Below are 6,956 nucleotides of genomic sequence, written 5' to 3'. Positions count from 1 at the left end.
CTGTGTGTATATATATAAGCATATTTATTAGTTAATATGTGTATTTACACTGTGTATATAAATATATAAGCATATTTATTAGTTAATAACAGAATTTATGCTTACCTGATAAATTACTTTCTCCAACGGTGTGTCCGGTCCACGGCGTCATCCTTACTTGTGGGATATTCTCTTCCCCAACAGGAAATGGCAAAGAGTCCCAGCAAAGCTGGTCACATGATCCCTCCTAGGCTCCGCCCACCTCAGTCATTCGACCGACGGACAGGAGGAAATATATATAGGAGAAATCATATGATACCGTGGTGACTGTAGTTAGAAAAAATAATTCATCAGACCTGATTAAAAAAACCAGGGCGGGCCGTGGACCGGACACACCGTTGGAGAAAGTAATTTATCAGGTAAGCATAAATTCTGTTTTCTCCAACATAGGTGTGTCCGGTCCACGGCGTCATCCTTACTTGTGGGAACCAATACCAAAGCTTTAGGACACGGATGAAGGGAGGGAGCAAATCAGGTCACCTAAACGGAAGGCACCACAGCTTGCAAAACCTTTCTCCCAAAAATAGCCTCCGAAGAAGCAAAAGTATCAAATTTGTAAAATTTGGCAAAAGTGTGCAGTGAAGACCAAGTCGCTGCCTTACATATCTGGTCAACAGAAGCCTCGTTCTTGAAGGCCCATGTGGAAGCCACAGCCCTAGTGGAGTGAGCTGTGATTTTTTCAGGAGGCTGCCGTCCGGCAGTCTCATAAGCCAATCGGATAATGCTTTTAAGCCAAAAGGAAAGAGAGGTAGAAGTCGCTTTTTGACCTCTCCTTTTACCAGAATAAACAACAAACAAGGAAGATGTTTGTCTGAAATCTTTAGTAGCCTCTAAATAGAATTTTAGAGCACGGACTACATCCAAATTGTGTAACAAACGTTCCTTCTTTGAAACTGGATTCGGACACAAAGAAGGTACAACTATCTCCTGGTTAATATTTTTGTTGGAAACAACTTTCGGAAGAAAACCAGGCTTAGTACGCAAAACCACCTTATCTGCATGGAACACCAGATAGGGCGGAGAACACTGCAGAGCAGATAACTCTGAAACTCTTCTAGCAGAAGAAATTGCAACCAAAAACAAAACTTTCCAAGATAATAACTTAATATCTACGGAATGTAAGGGTTCAAACGGAACCCCTTGAAGAACTGAAAGAACTAGATTTAGACTCCAGGGAGGAGTCAAAGGTCTGTAAACAGGCTTGATTCTAACCAGAGCCTGAACAAATGCTTGAACATCTGGCACAGCTGCCAGCCTTTTGTGAAGTAAAACAGATAAAGCAGAGATCTGTCCCTTCAGAGAACTTGCAGATAATCCTTTCTCCAAACCTTCTTGTAGAAAGGATAGAATCTTAGGAATTTTTATCTTGTTCCATGGGAATCCTTTAGATTCACACCAACAGATATATTTTTTCCATATTTTATGGTAAATTTTTCTAGTTACAGGCTTTCTGGCCTGAATCAGAGTATCTATTACAGAATCTGAAAACCCACGCTTTGATAAAATCAAGCGTTCAATCTCCAAGCCGTCAGTTGGAGGGAAACCAGATTCGGATGTTCGAATGGACCTTGAACAAGAAGGTCCTGTCTCAAAGGTAGCTTCCATGGTGGAGCCGATGACATATTCACCAGGTCTGCATACCAAGTCCTGCGTGGCCACGCAGGAGCTATCAAGATCACCGAAGCCCTCTCCTGATTGATCCTGGCTACCAGCCTGGGAATGAGAGGAAACGGTGGGAATACATAAGCTAGGTTGAAGGTCCAAGGTGCAACTAGTGCATCTACTAGAGTCGCCTTGGGATCCCTGTATCTGGACCCGTAGCAAGGAACCTTGAAGTTCTGACGAGACGCCATCAGATCCATGTCTGGAATGCCCCATAATTGAGTTATTTGGGCAAAGATTTCCGGATGGAGTTCCCACTCCCCCGGATGGAAAGTCTGACGACTCAGAAAATCGGCTTCCCAATTTTCCACTCCTGGGATGTGGATTGCAGACAAGTGGCAGGAGTGATCCTCCGCCCATTGAATTATTTTGGTCACTTCTTCCATCGCCAGGGAACTCCTTGTTCCCCCCTGATGATTTATATATGCAACAGTCGTCATGTTGTCTGATTGAAACCTTATGAATTTGGCCTTTGCTAGTTGAGGCCAAGCTTTGAGAGCATTGAATATCGCTCTCAGTTCCAGAATGTTTATCGGGAGAAGAGATTCTTCCCGAGACCATAGACCCTGAGCTTTCAGGGGTTCCCAGACCGCGCCCCAGCCCACCAGACTGGCGTCGGTCGTGACAATGACCCACTCTGGTCTGCGGAAGCTCATTCCCTGTGACAGATTGTCCAGGGTCAGCCATAACGGAGTGAATCTCTGGTCTTTTGATCTACTTGAATCGTCGGAGACAAGTCTGTATAATCCCCATTCCACTGTCTGAGCATGCACAGTTGTAATGGCCTTAGATGAATTCGTGCAAAAGGAACTATGTCCATTGCTGCAACCATCAATCCTATTACTTCCATGCACTGCGCTATGGAAGGACGAAGAACAGAATGAAGTACTTGACAAGAGCTTAGAATTTTTGATTTTCTGACCTCTGTCAGAAAAATCCTCATTTCTAAGGAATCTATTATTGTTCCCAAGAAGGGAACTCTTGTTGACGGGGACAGAGAACTTTTTTCTATGTTCACCTTCCATCCGTGAGATCTGAGAAAGGCTAGGACGATGTCCGTATGAGCCTTTGCTTTTGACAGAGACGACGCTTGAATCAGGATGTCGTCCAAGTAAGGTACTACTGCAATGCCCCTTGGTCTTAGAACCGCTAGAAGGGACCCTAGTACCTTTGTGAAAATCCTTGGAGCAGTGGCTAATCCGAATGGAAGTGCCACAAACTGGTAATGCTTGTCCAGAAAAGCGAACCTTAGGAACTGATGATGTTCCTTGTGGATAGGAATATGTAGGTACGCATCCTTTAAATCCACGGTAGTCATAAATTGATTTTCCTGGATAGTAGGTAGGATCGTTCGAATAGTTTCCATTTTGAACGATGGAACCCTGAGAAATTTGTTTAGGATCTTGAGATCCAAAATTGGTCTGAATGTTCCCTCTTTTTTGGGAACTATGAACAGGTTGGAATAAAAACCCATCCCTTGTTCTCTTATTGGAACAGGATGAAACACTCCCATCTTTAACAGGTCTTCTACACAATGTAAGAATGCCTGTCTTTTTATTTGGTTTGAAGATAATTGAGACCTGTGGAACCTTCCCCTTGGGGGGTAGTTCCTTGAATTCCAGGAGATAACCTTGAGAAACTATTTCTAGCGCCCAAGGATCCTGAACATCTCTTGCCCAAGCCTGAGCAAAGAGAGAAAGTCTGCCCCCCACCAGATCCGGTCCCGGATCGGGGGCCAACCCTTCATGCTGTTTTGGTAGCGGTGGTAGGCTTCTTGGCCTGCTTACCCTTGTTCCAGCCCTGCATTGGTCTCCAGGCTGGTTTGGGTTGTGAAGTATTACCCTCTTGCTTAGAGGAAGTAGAATTAGAGGCTGGTCCGTTTCTGCGAAAGGGACGAAAATTAGGCTTACCTTTAGCCTTAAAAGACCTATCCTGTGGGAGGGCGTGGCCCTTTCCCCCAGTGATGTCTGAAATAATCTCTTTCAAATCAGGTCCAAATAAAGTTTTACCCTTGAAAGGGATGTTAAGCAATTTTGTCTTGGAAGACACGTCCGCTGACCAAGACTTTAGCCAAAGCGCTCTGCGCGCCACGATAGCAAACCCTGAATTTTTCGCCGCTAATCTAGCTAATTGCAAAGCGGCATCTAAAGTAAAAGAGTTAGCCAATTTAAGTGCTTGAACTCTGTCCATAACCTCCTCATACGAAGATTCTTTATTGAGCGATTTTTCTAGTTCCTCGAACCAGAAACACGCTGCCGTAGTGACAGGAACAATGCATGAAATTGGTTGTAGAAGGTAACCTTGCTGAACAAAAATCTTTTTAAGCAAACCCTCTAATTTTTTATCCATAGGATCTTTGAAAGCACAACTATCTTCGATAGGAATAGTAGTGCGTTTGTTTAGAGTAGAAACCGCCCCCTCGACCTTGGGGACTGTCTGCCATAAGTCCTTTCTGGGGTCGACTATAGGAAATAATTTCTTAAAAATAGGGGGGGGGGACAAAGGGTATGCCGGGCCTTTCCCACTCTTTATTTACTATGTCCGCCACCCGCTTGGGTATAGGAAAAGCATCGGGGGGGCACCGGAACCTCTAGGAACTTGTCCATCTTACATAATTTCTCTGGAATGACCAAATTGTCACAATCATCCAGAGTAGATAATACCTCCTTAAGCAGTGCGCAGAGATGTTCTAATTTAAATTTAAATGTCACAACATCAGGTTCAGCTTGTTGAGAAATTTTTCCTGAATCTGAAATTTCTCCCTCAGACAAAACCTCCCTCATGGCCCCTTCAGATTGGTGTGAGGGTATGTCAGAACAGTTATTATCAGCGTCCTCTTGCTCTTCAGTGTTTAAAACAGAGCAATCGCGCTTTCTCTGATAAGTAGGCATTTTGGATAAAATGTTTGCTATAGAGTTATCCATTACAGCCGTTAATTGTTGCATGGTAGTAAGAATTGGCGCACTAGATGTACTAGGGGCCTCTTGTGTGGGCAAAACTGGTGTAGACACAGAAGGGGATGATGTAGTATCATGTTTACTCCCCTCATTTGAGGAATCATCTTGGGCAATATCATTATCTGAGGCATTACTGTCCTTACTTTGTTTGGACACTATGGCACAATTATCACATAAATTTAAATGTGGAGATTCCTTGGCTTTCATACATATAGAACATAGCTTTTCTGATGGTACAGACATGTTAAACAGGCTTAAACTTGTCAACAAAGCACAAAAAACGTTTTAAATAAAACAGTTACTGTTACTTTAAATTTCAAACTGAAAACACTTTATTACTGAATATGTGAAAAAGTATGAAGGAATTGTTCAAAATTCACCAAAATTTCACCACAGTGTCTTAAAGCATTAAAAGTATTGCACACCAAATTTCAGAGCTTTAACCCTTAAATTAACGGAACCGGAGCTTTACATTTAACCCCTATACAGTCCCAGCTATATGCTTTGCTGAGACCCAACCAAGCCCAGAGGGGAATACGATACCAAATGACGCCTTCTATATGCTTTTTCAGTGATTCTTAGCTCCTCACACTTGCATCTGCATGCCTTGCTCTCCAAAAACAACTGCGCATTAGTGGCGCGAAAATGAGGCTCTGTCTATAACTAGAGAAGGCCCCCATCTGAAAAAGGTGCCCAACACAGTGCCTGCCGTTTTTTCTAAACAATCCCCAAGATTAATAGTTAGAATCTGCAAAATATGCTTAGCAAAGCAATCGTTTTAGCCCAGAAAAATGTCTACCAGTTTTATATGCCCTTATGAAGCCCTTTATTCTTTTATTTAACTAAGAAAATGGCTTACCGGTCCCCATAAGGGGAAATGACAGCCTTCCAGCATTACAAAGTCTTGTTAGAAATATGGCCAGTCATACCTTAGGCAGAAAAGTCTGCAACTGTTTCCCCCAACTGAAGTTACTTCATCTCAACAGTCCTGTGTGGAAACAGCAATCGATTTTAGTAACTCCTGCTAAAATCATCTTCCTCTTGCAAACAGAAATCTTCATCTTTTTTCTGTTTCAGAGTAAATAGTACATACCAGCACTATTTTAAAATAACAAACACTTGATTGAAGAATAAAAACTACATTTAAACACCAAAAAACTCTTAACCATCTCCGTGGAGATGTTGCCTGTGCAACGGCAAAGAGAATGACTGGGGTGGGCGGAGCCTAGGAGGGATCATGTGACCAGCTTTGCTGGGACTCTTTGCCATTTCCTGTTGGGGAAGAGAATATCCCACAAGTAAGGATGACGCCGTGGACCGGACACACCTATGTTGGAGAAATGTGTATTTACACTGTATATATATATATATATATATATATATATATATATATATATATATATATATATATATATATATATATATATATATATATATATAAAGCATATTTATTAGTTAATATGTGTATTTACACTGTGTATATTAATATATAAGCATATTTATTAGTTAATATGTGTATTCACACTGTGTGTATATATATATATATATATATATATATATATATATATATATATATATATATATATATATATAAGCATATTTATTAGTTAATATGTGTATTTACACTGTGTATATATATATAAGCATATTTATTAGTTAATACAGGGAGTGCAGAATTATTAGGCAAATGAGTATTTTGACCACATCATACTCTTTATGCATGTTGTCTTACTCCAAGCTGTATAGGCTCGAAAGCCTACTACCAATTAAGCATATTAGGTGATGTGCATCTCTGTAATGAGAAGGGGTGTGGTCTAATGACATCAACACCCTATATCAGGTGTGCATAATTATTAGGCAACTTCCTTTCCTTTGGCAAATGGAAAGCTTCTGAAGCGTGATCATCGAACAATCAAGCGTTTCATTCAAAATAGTCAACAGGGTCGCAAGAAGCGTGTGGAAAAACCAAGGCGCAAAATAACTGCCCATGAACTGAGAAAAGTCAAGCGTGCAGCTGCCAGGATGCCACTTGCCACCAGTTTGGCCATATTTCAGAGCTGCAACATCACTGGAGTGCCCAAAAGCACAAGGTGTGCAATACTCAGAGACATGGCCAAGGTAAGAAAGGTTGAAAGACGACCACCACTGAACAAGACACACAAGCTGAAACGTCAAGACTGGGCCAAGAAATATCTCAAGACTGATTTTTCTAAGGTTTTATGGACTGATGAAATGAGAGTGAGTCTTGATGGGCCAGATGGATGGGCCCGTGGCTGGATTGGTAAAGGGCAGAGAGCT

Source organism: Bombina bombina, chromosome 5 (genome assembly GCF_027579735.1).
Source record: "Bombina bombina isolate aBomBom1 chromosome 5, aBomBom1.pri, whole genome shotgun sequence".
NCBI lineage: Eukaryota > Metazoa > Chordata > Amphibia > Anura > Bombinatoridae > Bombina > Bombina bombina.
Note: the sequence above shows the minus strand (reverse complement) of the source record.